Raw genomic sequence first — 14955 nt, forward strand, 5'->3', positions numbered from 1 at the left:
GTATTAACAAAAACAGTTAAGGAGCAGAATAAAAGAAAGCATTAAAAACAATGAAATGACTAAAGCAAAGGGAATAATAAAAATGTCAAACCAAAAGATAGACAAAACTGCAAAGGCATTATGATTATGCAGACAAGTGGTGTTGCTGAATTTATTGCATAGAAAATTATGTGGCACACCAAACTTAGAAACTTTGTGTGACACTTTCAGTTTAGAATTGATGCAATCATCCATAAAGATTGAAAATATATTGTTGCAAGGCAACACCAAACTTAGAATGTAATCATATGCCAATTTATTGAAATTAAACAAAGTAGATAGAGAAAATAAACAAAGCAAAGGAATGAAATGTTACCTAAGGTTGGGTTGCCTCCCAACAAGCGCTCCTTTAGTGTCATTAGCTTGACATGTTGTTCTTCACTTTCTTCCTCTTCTTCCAGTTTGTTAAGAGAAATGACCTCAAGGAGAGAGAAAAGCCAATTAGTGTCCCATTTCTTGGTCTCTCCTCAGCAAGCTTCTTTTTGTTATTTGCTAGATTGTACTTGCTTGCTGGATCATGGGTATGATTGTTTGCAATTGACCTCTTCTTGAATGTTGTTCTTGGTACCTTGGTCACAATCCTCTTCTCGGTGCTCTTGTTAGTTGCCTTCACTTCTTGGATATTAATGCTTGCTGGTTGTGTGATTGTTGGAGTGTTTTCTTCCTCAGAAGCTTTTTGCATTGGTAGTTCCATGAGCCCTTCTTCTATGCAACTTTATGCCTCACTTGAGTATGGAATTCCTTGATTGTCTTCCTCACTTTCATGGAGGAGGCTTGTTGTTCTTCCCAAGATTTTTTCATCTCCTCTTCATATTTTTCAATCACGGATTCAAGTGTTGAGAGTCTTTGGTTTAGGAAAGTTTGTGGGGGTTATGAGTTTTCATATTCCCTTTTCATCTCAAGTGGCTTCTGGGGATATGCAGTTTCAGGTTCAAATACTTCCACCACCTCCTCCTCCATTGAAATTTCACTTCATACAGTAGCCTCTTCATCTTGCTCTTCCATTTCCACCTTCATATCCACCAATTGGTCCACATCTTCCTTGCTTAGTAGTTCTTTGTTTTTCCTTGCTTGCTCTAAATATCCATTCATCTTATTGTAGAGGGTTTCTTGTTCTTTCCAAGGATGAAGGCTGAGAATGAATTTCTGGATATGTGGGCATTGTGGTGAAGTCATTTTGAGACGTATGGGAAGAATTTTATGCTGAGGCATAATCAAGTGGTGAAGAGTTTTCAAATGAACAACTGGGAGGTGAGGTTGGACAATATTGCATGAATGAATTAATGGTATGCTCAAGTGATGATGGCTCTTGATAAGTGCAGTATAAACTGTCAAATGCTTTCTGGTTTTGATCCTCCCATTCACAATGTGAATCATTGTTGAATTCATCAGAGTGTGGATCATGTTGTGGCATTGGGGAGCAATCTTGCATGAATTTGTTGAAAGCATATTCAAGAGATGATGTCTCTTGCTGAATAGAATATAGAGCATTAAAATCTCTTTGGTTTTGACCCTCCCATTCACAATATGAGTAGTTGTTAGATTCATCAAAATAGGATTCATTCTGTGTCTCTGGGAGGTGTTTATACTCTATCATTTATTGTCGATATTCCTATCCACCATTAGCCTAATGACATGAATCATTTTGTGGTGTTAGGCAATATCTCATGAAATTGTCTTGCTCATCTTGTGGCTCTGAAGCATATCCCCATTGATTGGATTGCTCAAAATCTGTAAATTCTTGGTGATATTCCCAACCACCATTTGAATAATGACTTGAATCATATTGTGGTGTTGGACAATATCCCATGAAATTTGTTTGATCATTCTCTGGAAATTGAAATTGAAATTCATGTCACAGGTGAGAATTTCTTAGTGAGGCAAAAATAAAAACACCTTAGTATCAACAGAAAACAGAAAATTAAAAAGACAAAAACAAAGAAAATGCTTAATCTAGATTTATCACCCACTTAATCATTGTCAATCTAAATCATTCTCCGGCAACGCCGCCAAACACTTGATGAGGGAAAATCGATTTCACACAAACTCACTAGCAAGTGTACCGGGTTGCATCAACTAGTAATAACTCACAAGAGTGAGGTCGATCCCATAGGGATTGATAGATCAAGCAACTTTAGTGAGGTGATTAGTTTAGTTAAGCTAAAAGTAGTGAATTAAGTGAGATTTGTATTGACGGAATGTAAATTGCAGACGGTATAAAGTGCAAAAGTTAAATTGGCAGAAACTTAAAGAGCAAGAAATGTAAATTGTAGCAAATGTAAAGGGAATTAGGTGCAGGGAAATTTAAATTGCATAGAAATGTAATTCAAGCTCACAGCAAACTCAAATGTAAAATTGCAGAGGGACAGAATTGCAGGAAGGTAAATCAAGCTCAATGTAAACTGAAATGTAAAATTGTAGAAAAAAAATTTGGAGAACAGAATTATCAGAAACTGAAATTGCATAAGCTAAAGTGAATTCAATACTGAAATGTAAAAGTGCAGAAAAATAAAAGTGTTTCAAGAGAATTTTCTATTCTACTCCTACTCCTACTCCTACTACTGCCTACAAATAATGCAGCCTACTGTCCGTCTCTGCCTAACAAATATCATGATGAAATAAAATTCAAAACAAATTATAGTTAAATGAAAATGCTATTCTAACTTTTTCTTGTGCCTTTGAGTGATGTCAATGGGCTTTGCTTGCTTTGAATTTTTAATGGGCTTTGAATCAGATTAATTGAGCAGAAAATGAGTGATAAACCACTATTTTATGGTTTATCTTGTGCTCAATTGAGTGATTTTATTAAGTCTTTGCACACTTATTCATATAAATTGCATGGTTTTACAAGTCCTTCCTCGTTATGTTCTATGGTTGAAAACTTGCTTCCTAAACCTTTAATTTGTGTATTTTAATTCCCCTTTATACCATTCGATGCCGTGATCTGTGTGTTAAGTGTTTTCAGGATTTACAGGGCAGGAATAGCTTAGAGGATGGAGAGGAAGCTTGCAAAAATGGAAGAAACACAATAAATAAAGGAGATAACCAGCAAGCATCGACGCGCACACATGGCTCACGCGTGCGCGTGATTTGGAGATTTGCACAGAGACGCGTGCGCGTACCTGACGCGTACGAATGAATTGGAGTTTGCGCGGTGACGCGTGCGCGTGCCTGACGCGTACGCGTGACACGCGAAGATGACCAGCGACGGGTGTGCGTGACTGACGCGTACGCGTGACATGCGCAACCTGCATAAATCGCAGAAAATGCTGGGGGCAATTTTGGGGAAAGTTTGGACCTAGTTTTTGGCCCCAAAACACAGACTAGAGACAGGGGACAAGCAGAGACTGAGGACAGATTCTCATTAGCATAGTTTTAGATTTTAGATCAGAATCTTAGAAAGAAATCACTCTTCCTCTAGGTTATTTTCACATTCATAGTTTTTATATTGAGAAGAATCACTACCTCCGTTGAAGTTTCTATTATTCTAGTTTGTTCTCTGATTCCTTTACTCTCTTGATTACTTGTTAATCCTGTTCAGATACGTATGTTGCATTGTGGGATTTATTAATTCAAACAACTATTTTTGCCATTAATTAATCTTCAGTTCTTATTTTATTTAATTTACCATGTCTTTTCTTTATATTTTTGTGAACGTTATATTCATGTCAATGGAGTAGATTCCCAACTTGACTTGGGAGTTGATTAAAAGGAGACCCTTGAGTTGGAATGCTCAAGTGATTAGTTAACTTGGAAGTTGTTAGCTAACTCTCTATTTACTAATGCTAATCCTTCCCAAGGGAGAGGACTAGGACTTGCGAATAATAGTTAGCTCAATCCCTTGACTTTCCTTTATTTAGTAAGGGTTAACTAAGTGAAAACAACAACGTCTTGATACTACACTTGAGACAATTCCAACAAGGATAGGAGTTCCAATTAATCATTCTCCCAGTCAAGGCTTTTTAATTAATTATATAAATTCTCTTCTAAATTTTGCTGCTCTAATTTATAATTATTTATTTTTCCGTTCTCCAACTATCAAAATTTCTCAAAAAACTCCTGATTAATAAAATAGCACCATTTTGTTAACTCCTGATTATTCTCAGTATTTTTATTCTAATTTTATGACAACCCTTCTAAATTGATAAGCAGATTTTAGTTGGTTAAGAACTGTACTTACAACACCGTTCTATTTATAAATTCTTAATCGGCTAATTTCTGCCACGTCAATTTTTAGCGCCGTTGCCAAGGAGTTGCAATAGCGTGCTAAATTATTAGTTGGTGTAAATATTTTTAATTTTTCTTATTTTTAATTTTTGCATATTTTATTCTATTTTATTACCATGAGCTGTATATTTCTTTCATTGAATGATGCGTTCGCTGCCTGATCCGAGCTTAGCCGCATTTGATCCTGAAATTGAAAGAACTATTTCATATATTAGGCGAGCTCGGCGTAGGCTAGCCTCTGAGGGTGGTGAAGTGGTTACTACCAATTCACCAGTCTTATCTGAAGGCGAATCTGAAGCGCCATCTAAGTAAGAAACAAGCTCCTTTTCTACTGACTCAGTTGATTTACGTGCAGGTAATATGGCGGAGCCGAGGAGGATTACTCTCCAAGAAGCAGGAGCTCCAAATTTTACACTGCAACCGTACCAAGAGCGTCACCCAAATCTTGCTCTAGATTTTGAACTGAAGACTGTGCTAATCAACTTAATACCTAAGTTTTATGGCTTACTGGCTCAGGAACCTATCAAGCACCTCAGGGATTTTCAGACAACCTGTTCTACTGCTAGGAGTCATGGTGCAGATGAGACTTCTATTTTGCTAATCGCCTTCCCGTTTTCTCTTAAGGGAAAGGTGAGGGAGTGGTACTACACTCAACCTGAAGTGGTTGTTACCAACTGGGATACGCTCAGGAGAGAATTCTCAGAAAAATATTTTCCAGCTGAAGTCACTGATAGACTGAGGAAGGAGATTTCCTGCATTGTTCAAGGTGAATCAGAAACCCTTTACGAATACTGGGAACGCTTCAGGAATCTTCTCGACGCATGCCCCACCACATGATCGACAAGTTGGTGTTGATCAGCTACTTCACACAAGGCATAAAGTATCAGGATAAGACTACGTTGGATGGTGCGAGTAATGGTTCTCTGAAAAAGTACAAAACTGCAGATGAAGTGTGGCAACTGATCACTGATCTAGCAGATTCTAGTCGGAATGTCAAGCACAGGAACAACCATCCCAAAGTTGTTGCAGAGGTTCCTCTAGCAGTGAGACTACTGCTTTCACACAGGCTATATATGATATGACCAACCTACTGAAGCAGATATAGCTGAATCAACCACAACCTCAGCCTCCCCCACCACAACAAAGTCAACAGTTGGTTCCTTAAAGATTATGCGGAATATGTGCTGATTACACTCATTACACTAATGAGTGTCCGCAGCTCCAACAAGAAGACAATACCATTGCAGCTACTCATAATTTCTTTGACCGCCTTATCAAGGATACAATCAACAAGGCGGCAATTACAACCAAGGTGGAAACTACAATAAAGGTTGGAAAGACAACTCCAACCAAGGATGGAGAGATAATTCCAACCAGGGATGGAGAGATAATTCCAACCAAGGATGGAGGGACAACTACAACAGAGGAGGCAGAGACAACAATGGAAATCAGAGGTGGAACAACAACAATAGACAGCAGAACTAAAACCAGCCTTACAGAGCACCTCACCAAAGGCAGTCCCCAGCACCTCAGAACAACCAACAACAGACCCCTCAGATTACTTACCCCGCTTCCTCTTCTACTGATGATATGTTTTGTTCTCTTGCACAAGGACAGCAAGACACGTAGAATACACTTAATTCTACCTTAAACAGTCTGACCTCTGCTGTACAAGCTCTTGCCTCACAGATTGGATCAATGAATACTTCCAACAATCAACCTCCAAGCTCCAGTGCAATTCCTTCTCAATCTATACCAACCCCAAAGGTGGCATTAATGCCATCACTTTGAGGTCTGGAACCACACTACAATAGAGGAATCATGAGGAGCCAAGCTCAAAGGAAAACATTCAAGTGGAAGATAAGTTTGAAATGGAAGATGTTGAAGAGGAAGATGAAGTACAAGACTTGGTTGAAGAAGAAGCAGCTCAACCAAGGAATGGAGCACCAAGGCACGCAGAAGTTGCAAGTGGTGCCATTCCTATTCCATTTCCACACCTTGCTAGGAAGCCCAGAAAGCAGATGGAACAAGACCCTAAAATGGTAGAAATATTCAAAAAGGTTGAGGTAACCATTCCACTTTTTGATGCCATTTAGCAGGTACCTAAATATGCTAAGTTTCTAAAGGATTTGTGCATGCGTAAAGATAAATTATAGAATTTAGCAATTATTCCTCTAGGTAGCTCCATTTCTGCTTTAGTGGGTGATATACCTGAAAAATGTAGTGACCCAGGTCCATGCATGGTTACTATTACTATAGATGGTGTGAAATTTTCTAACTGTATCTGTGATTTAGGAGTGTGTGTTAGTATAATGCCATTGTCTGTATATGATGCTTTGAGGCTCCCTCCCTTAAAAAGGTCGGCAGCTCATTTTGTTTTAGCAAATAAAAGCATTATCTCTATAGTTGGAATTGCTGAGGACGTACTGGTGAGCATTAAGGGGCTCACATTTCCTACTGACTTCTATATTTTGGAGATTCCCCCTAATGACTCTGGAAGACCATCATCCATCCTGCTTGGAAGACCCTTGCTGAAGACTTCAAAGTTCAAGTTGGATGCATTCTTAGGAACTTACTCCTTTGAGATAGATGGCAGAGTTGTGAGCTTCAACCTGGATGAAGCTACGAAACACCCTCCAGAAGATCATTCCCTCTTCCAATGCGACATCATTGATGATACTGTAGCTGCAGTTCACCAAGAAGAAGTAGAAGAGATGCACATGGAGCACGGTCCAAGTGTGGGGAAACCCTCTGAACACAATAAGGACAGTTTGCCATTATCACTAGCTCCAGATGATCAAGTGCCCAGCCATGAGCAGAAATTGGAGTTAAAGCCCCATCCACCCCACCTCAAGTATGCTTAACTTGAGGACAATCAGAAGCTCCTAGTTATCATTGCAAAGGAACTCAATTCCCAACAGGAGGAGCAGTAGCTTAGTGTGCTGAGGAGACACAATAACGCAATTGGGTGGAGCTTGGCGGATATAGTAGGCATCAGTCCTCAAGTTTGTGAGCACAGGATATTTCTAGAAGAGGGAGCAAGGCCTGTCCGTCAACCTCAAAGGAGACTGAACCCCACCATCTTAGAAGTTGTCAAGAAGGAAGTTACCAGACTGCTTGAAGCTGATATTATCTACCCCATCTCAGATAGTGAATGGGTCAGCCCAGTACAAGTGGTGCCCAAGAAGTCTGGAGTCACAACAGTGAAGAATGAGTATGGAGAGCTCATGGCAACTAGAGTACAGAATTCATGGAGAGTTTGCATTGATTACAGGTGCCTCAACCAAGCTACTCGCAAGGATCATTACCCCTTGCCATTCATTGATCAGATGCTTGATTGCTTGTCAGGTAAATCACATTATTACTTTTTAGATGGTTATACAGGCTATTTTCAAATTCATATAGCTCCTGAAGATCAGGAGAAGACTACTTTTACATGTCCCTTTGGAACGTATGCATACAAGAGGTTTTCTTTTGGCTTGTGTAATGCACCAGCTACTTTTCAAAAGTGCATGATGAGTATTTTCTCAGACCTTATTGAGAGCTGCATGGAAGTTTTCAAGGATGACTTTATCGTTTATGGTGATTCATTTGGCCTTTGCTTGGATAGTTTAGCTAGAGTATTAGACAGGTGTGTTAGATCAAATTTTGTATTAAATTTTGAAAAATGTCACATTATGGTAAAACAAGGTATTGTACTAGGACACGTTATTTCTATTACAGGTATTTCTGTAGATCCAGCAAAGGTAGATGTCATTTCTAGTTTACCTTACCCCTCCTCCGTGAGGGAAGTCTGTTCGTTCCTTGGTCATGCAGGTTTCTACCAGAGATTTATCAAGGACTTCAGTAAGGTAGCATTGCCTTTATCCAAACTGCTGCAGAAGGATGTTGAGTTCGAGTTGAGTGAGGATTGCATGAATGCATTTGATAAGCTGAAGATCGCCTTGACTCAAGCTCCAATTATGAGAGGACCGGACTGGAGCTAGCCTTTTGAGATTATGTGTGATGCCTCCAACCATGCAGTAGGAGCGGCGCTGGCTTAGCGCGAAGGTAAAGATCCTTTAGTAATAGCTTATGCTTCGAAGACCCTAGACGTTGCTCAGTCTAATTACACTACCACTTTAAAAGAGCTTCTAGCTATTGTTTTTGCTCTGGATAAATTCTGAGCCTATTTACTTGGTACTAAGGTGGTAGTGTACTCAGACCATACAGCTCTAAAATATTTACTAGCTAAAAAAGAGTCCAAACCAAGGTTAATACGTTGGATACTGTTGCTGTAAGAATTTGATTTGGAAATTAAGGATAGGAGTGGTTCCCAGAATTTAGTGGCAGACCACTTGAGTCACCTTGAACACATCAAGGATGACTCCACTCCTATCAATGATGCTTTTCCATTTGATAGCTTGCATGTAGTATCTGAAGTAGTTCCTTGGTATGCACATGTGGCTAATTATCTAGTTAGTCATACTTTTCCTCCTAAATTTACTAAACATCAAAGAGACAAGCTGAAAAGCGAGTCCAAATATTATGTATGGGATGACCCATATTTATGGAGGTATGGTGCTGACCAGATAATTAGAAGGTGTGTGCCTCAATCAGAATTCTAGTCCATTTTAGAGGCCTGCCACTCTTCCGAGAGTGGATGATGCTAACACTGTTGCCTCTTTTGTTAGAAACCATATTATCTGTCGCTTTGGATCACCACGAGCAATCATGAATGATCAAGGCACTCGCTTTTGTAACAGGAGATTAGCATGTTTACTTAAGAAGCATGGGATTGTTCACAAAGTGGACACAACTTACCATCCCCAGACTAATGGGCAAGTAGAGGTGTCTAACAGAGAAATAAAGCACATTCTGGAGAAGATGGTAAACCCTCATAGGAAGGACTGGAGCACCAGACTTGTTGATGCGCTCTAGGCATATCGCACAGCGTACAAGACACCCCTTGGGACGAGTCCCTTCCGCTTAGTGTACGAAAAGGCTTGCCACCTCCCGGTGGAAGTGGAACACAAGGCTTTCTGGGCTGTGAGGGAGTGCAACATGGGATTTGAGAAAGCTGGTGCTAAAAGGAAGCTGCAACTAGTAGAACTGGAGACCCCTCAACTCGAAGCTTATGACAACTCCAGATTATACAAAGAGAATGTGAAAGCTGTGCATGACAAGCATATCAAGAGAAGAGAGTTTAGACCTGGTGTTCTGGTTCTCCTTTACAACTCCAGGCTAAGACTAATGCCAGGAAAGCTGAGATCCAGATGGGAAGGCCCTTATAGAGTAGAGAAGGTAGAGCCATACGGAGTTTTTCCATCTGAGTCATCCTTCAAGCTCTAAATTCATCAAGGTTAATGGACATTTCTTAAAGCTGTATCATAGTGAGAAGATGAAGGACCATAAAGAGTTAGAGGTCTTCCTCTTGGAAGATCCACCAACAGAAGCAGATTGAGCCTATGGACCGTCCAACTTAAGGACGTAAAAGCAAAGTGCTAGGTGGGAGACAACCCACCATGGGATGATCTTTCATTTTTATTCTTAGTTTCATCTTATTTTATTATTAGTGTTCATTCATAATTTCTGCATATTCATCTGCATTCTACATAAATAAGAAAAATGCATGACGCACAAGCGTCGCTGACGCGGCCACGTCATATGTGCGTGCGAGATAAAGTGGAATTGAACAGAGAGTTGCGCAGTAGTGATGAGGGAAAAAGGATTGCACACAAAACTCACCGGCAAGTGTATCAGGTCGCATCAAGTAGTAATTACTCACAAGAGTGAGGTCGATCCCACAGGGATTGATGGATTGAGCAATTCTAGTTAGGTAATGAATTTAGTCAAGCGAATATTTGATGATTTGAGTGATTTTGATTAACAAAAACTAAATTGCAAGAAAGTAAAAGTGCAGAAGGTGAATTGGGTAGAAAAGTAAAGTGCAGAAGGAAAATTGACTGAATCTAAAGGTGCTAAAGATGTAAATTGCAGAAACTTAAAGAACAAGAAAGTAAAAGAGCTGAAAACTTAAATTGCGAGAAAAGTAAATTACAGAAACTTAAAGTGCAAGAAATGTAAATTACCGAATCTAAATTGCTGAGAAACGTAAATTGCTTTGAAGAACAATAGGATTTAGGTACTGGGATTCAAAGTTGAACTAGAAAATGCAAGCTAAAGTAAATCAGAGAGCTATGAGATGAAGAGAATCAGCTCAATAGCCAAACAGAAATAGAAAAGTGCTTGAAGAAATAAACAAGGAAACTTAGCTCAATTGTGAAATTCTAAAAGAAAAATTAAAGATCGAAGAAGAGTTATGAGATTAGAAAGTAAATCTTGATCTCAATTACTCCCTTGATCTAACAGAAAAGAAATTGCAGAATAAAATGAATTTAAAAACAGCAAAATAACTTAGATCCAATTCTCCAATTGCCAAAACTAATTGAAAGAAAAGCAAAGATGATTCTCAGATTAGGAATCAATGGAGCTCTTCAATCTCAATTCAAAAACCCAAACAGAAAGTAGAAGTTGCAGAAGAAAGAAAATGCAGAAAGAAAACTCAGATCCAAATTTCCCAAATCCCAAATTTAAAAGAATTGAAAATTAAAAGTGAGAAAACTAAAATGAGCTAAAAGGTCCTCTACAAATCAAACTTAATCCTATTTATACACTTTCTATTTTGGTCTTCAAAGCTTGGAGTTGGCCTTTTGGTTTTTGGATTTGTAGAAGGATGGGTTCAGTTGGCTTCGGTTCAAGTTGGGTTGGAGGCATTGGTCAGCTCCCAGGAGAGTGTTCAGTTGTGTTTTGTGAACGCTACGTTCACTCTTGGCTCCCCTTGTACCAAGCTCCCTTGCCTGTCAGCTCCTTGTCCATAGCATTCACTCTTTGAACGCTACGTTCAAATTGTGAACGCTGCCTCTTGCTGAGTCTTCCTCCCAAGGCTTGAAGCACAAAAACGTTGGCAAAAGGGAGCGCTATGCTCGAATTTTTTAGCGCTACTTGACATGGCAGAAATTGGCGAGTTAAGAAATCATTGTAAGAGATGCGTTGCAAGTATAGTTCTTAAGTAACCAAAAATCCACTTATTAATTTTGAAGGGGTTGTCACAAAATTAGAATTAAAATACTGGGAGTATGAATCCCAGGTCATCTCCCAACGAGTTGCAGAAAGGTGTGTTATTTTATTTATCAGATGTTTTCTAAAATGGTTTGAGTTGATAAACAGGAAATTAAATGAGAGAATTTATGTAATTTAAATAAAAAACTTGACCGGGAGTAGATTAGTTGGAAGGCCTATCCTTGTTGGAGTTCTCCCAAGATAAAATTGATAATTGAAGGTTGCCTGCTCAGGTATCCTTTACCAGATAAAGGAAAGTTAAGCAAGTTGGAAGTCAGTTTCTATTCACAAGTTCTAATCCTCTCCCATGGGAAGGACTAGTGTCAGTGATTAGAGGGCGACCCAACGCTAAACCCAACTATAATTTTACTCTTGATCATTCCAACTCAAGGTCCTCCTTTCAACCAACTCCCAATCAAGTTATGGAACTACTCGCTCATTATGATTGTAAAATTCACGAAATAAGAAAGGGAAATAAAGAAAGACATTATAAATAATAATTAAAATGATCAATTAAAATAAAAATAGTTCTTGTATTAATAAATTCTAAAAATAATCCAACAGTAACTCTGAAGAAATTAAGGATATGAAAGAGTAAGTGACAAGTAAGGAAACAAACTAGAATGACGAAGTCTTGACGGAGGTAATAATTCTTCTCAATATTCCAATCCAAAAAAAAATAAAATCAAAATCCTAAGAACTATGAATGTGTAGAGAGAAAACCTAGAGGAGGAGTAAATTCAGATATAAAAACTAAAATTATGCCGAATGAATGTTGTCCTCTGGTCTCTGCATGTTCCCTGGCTCTAATCTATTTTTCTGGGCCGAAACTGGGTCAAAACTGGGCCCAAAATTGCCCCCAGCGAATTCTGCAGATTCTGCAGATCGCGCATGTCACGCGATCGCGTCATCCAGGCGTTCGCGTCACCCAGCGTTTTGCCTTGCCACGCGTGCGCGTCGTCCACACATTCGCGTCACTTGTGCAGTTTCCAATCCATACGTTCGCGTTAGGCATGTGAGCGCTTCACTGTAATTTCCTCTATGAGCCATGCGTCCACGTCACTTCTCGCTGCTCTCCTCCATTTCTTGTGTTCCTTCCATTTTTGCAAGACTCCTTTCCAATCTCCATGTCATTCATGCCCTTTAAAGCCTGAAACACTTAACACACAGATCACGGCATCCAATGGAATAAAGGAGAATTAAAATACATAATTAAAAGTCTCTAGGAAGCAAGTTTTCAACCATGGAGTAATTTTGGGAAGGAATTGTAAATACATGCTAATTTAATGAATAAGTGGGTAAAGATTTTATAAAACCACATAATTAAACACAATATAAACCGTAAAATAATGGTTTATCACTACTCCTCCTTGCCTTGATGCGCGCTCAGCTCCCTTGGTGCCCCCTCTTCGAGCGCTACGTTGCATCCTTTGAGCACTGGCTTTGCTCCCTTGTTTCCAAGCCAAGCTTCACGAAAAAGGAAAAGAAAGTGAGCGTAGCATTGACTCCTTTGAACGCTAGCCTTGAGGATTATTGTGATGCGCCTTGCTTCTTCACCAAGAGTCACGAAATAGGGAAAGAAAGGCAACGTAGCGTTCTCTTCTTTGAACGCTATGCCTTGGCATGCGCTGCACCTTTTGCTTGCTCTTTGGTGTGCATGCTTCTTGGAGCGCTACGTTCAATGTTTTGAACGTTCCTTGTTGCCTTTTGAACGCCATGCTTTATTTTCATGGGTCACACTTTTTAAAGCGTGGCCTAAGGTCCAAAGCGTGCTCCAAAACTCTTCTTTCCTTTTTTTTATCATTTCTTCACCTACAAGCACCCAAACAACTAATTAAAGTCCCACCAAAATCACTAGATCTTTGCATCATTTATAAAATCATTTAATTCTAGCTTAAAACCTATGATTTTGTGTAAAATAGATAATGTTTGATTGATTCAAGAAAATCATAAAAATCCACTCCAATTACTTACTTATTGTGCAATAAAGTGCATAAATCCTAATGAAACTAATGAAAAATGCTTGTAAAACTAGCATAAGATGACTTGTCATCACAACACCAAACTTAAACCTTGCTTGTCCCAAAGCAAGCACTAAACATGAGTAAACCTTGCTCTTGGCTTTTTTTTTCTTTTTCTTTCTCACTTTTCTTTGTTTTCCAGGGATGTTCATTAATAAAAGGTTTTATGACAGCAACTAAGTTCACACTACATAGAACACTCTATTATGAAGCTTTTATTATTGAGCTTATCATCTTAATCAAGCAATTACCACCACAAACTTCATTCTAATTCCTACCACATTGAACAATCACTTTCTATTTCAAACATTTTTCTCTTATTGATGCAAAAGGGAAACAAAATATGAGTTTAATGCAGATGAGTGTGAAGACAAGCATTTAAACTAGTGCAGACATCAAAGTTTGCATTATTTGAACTAAACATCAATGTAAGCAACAACTTCTCATTCAGAATATCTCAAAGCAACGTGAATTTTGTGACAGTACAACCTCTCAGGAGTGTATTTCAGCTTCCCTTTTATCATCATCATCTTTTACTTTTGCATTTTCTTTGGTGATGATTCTTTTAAGAGGCTGAATGTCTTTCTACATAATTATTAGAAGTTGCTTGTTTGTCGAAGCACTTAGGTAAATGGTTAGCATGCATGAACTGTTGTAGTTTTTGGAACTTACTTTGGTGGGGAACACCAAACTTAGTCCCTTGCTACTATCTATGCTGCATCAGTTACATGAAACTTTGTGCTTTTGTTGAAAGTAATACAGCTAAAAACTAGAAAACAGACAGTGCTTTAGTGGTTTTCCTGATTGCTTGGAGCTAGTAACCGGTTATGTAGAGGGTTGAATTGTGTTTTTGAATGAGATTTTTGGTGGAACACCAAATTTAGCATCCTTCATTCACCCTTAAATTGTTTTGGTGTGCAACACCAAACTTAGCTCATTGCAATACAGATAAAACTACTTAACCTTCTTATTGAAATAGTTAAGAGAAGAAAACAACCTTTGGTTGGGTTGCCTCCCAACAAGCGCTCTTTTAATGTCACTAGCTTGACATCCTTCATTCTTGCTCAGCTTAATTTCTGAATCTCCTTCTCTTTGTCCCAATGGCCTCCCAAGTAATGCTTTACTCTGTGCCCATTTGATGTGAAATTGTTCTTTGTTGTTTCATCTAGCAATTCAAGGCTTCCATAAGGAAGAACCTTTGTCACCAAGTAGGGACCAGTCTACTTAGACTTGAGTTTGCCAGGGAAAACTTTGAGTCTGGAGTTATACAAGAGTACTTGCTGTCCTGGTTTAAACTCCTTCTTTGAGATCCTTTTGTGATGCCATCTCTTAGCTTTTTCCTTGTATATCTTAGCGTTTTCATAGGCTTCCAGTCTAAACTCATCCAACTCATTTAATTGCAATAACCTCTTCTCTCCTACTACTTGAGAATCTAGGTTGAGGAGTTTAGTGGCCCAGAAAGCTTTGTGCTCAATCTCTACAGGAAGGTGGCAAGATTTGCCATACAACAACTGAAAAGGTGACTTTTCAATAGGAGTTTTGAAGGCTGTCCTATATTCCCAGAGAG

The sequence above is a fragment of the Arachis hypogaea genome, chromosome 18 (assembly GCF_003086295.3).
Source record: "Arachis hypogaea cultivar Tifrunner chromosome 18, arahy.Tifrunner.gnm2.J5K5, whole genome shotgun sequence".
Lineage (NCBI taxonomy): Eukaryota > Viridiplantae > Streptophyta > Magnoliopsida > Fabales > Fabaceae > Arachis > Arachis hypogaea.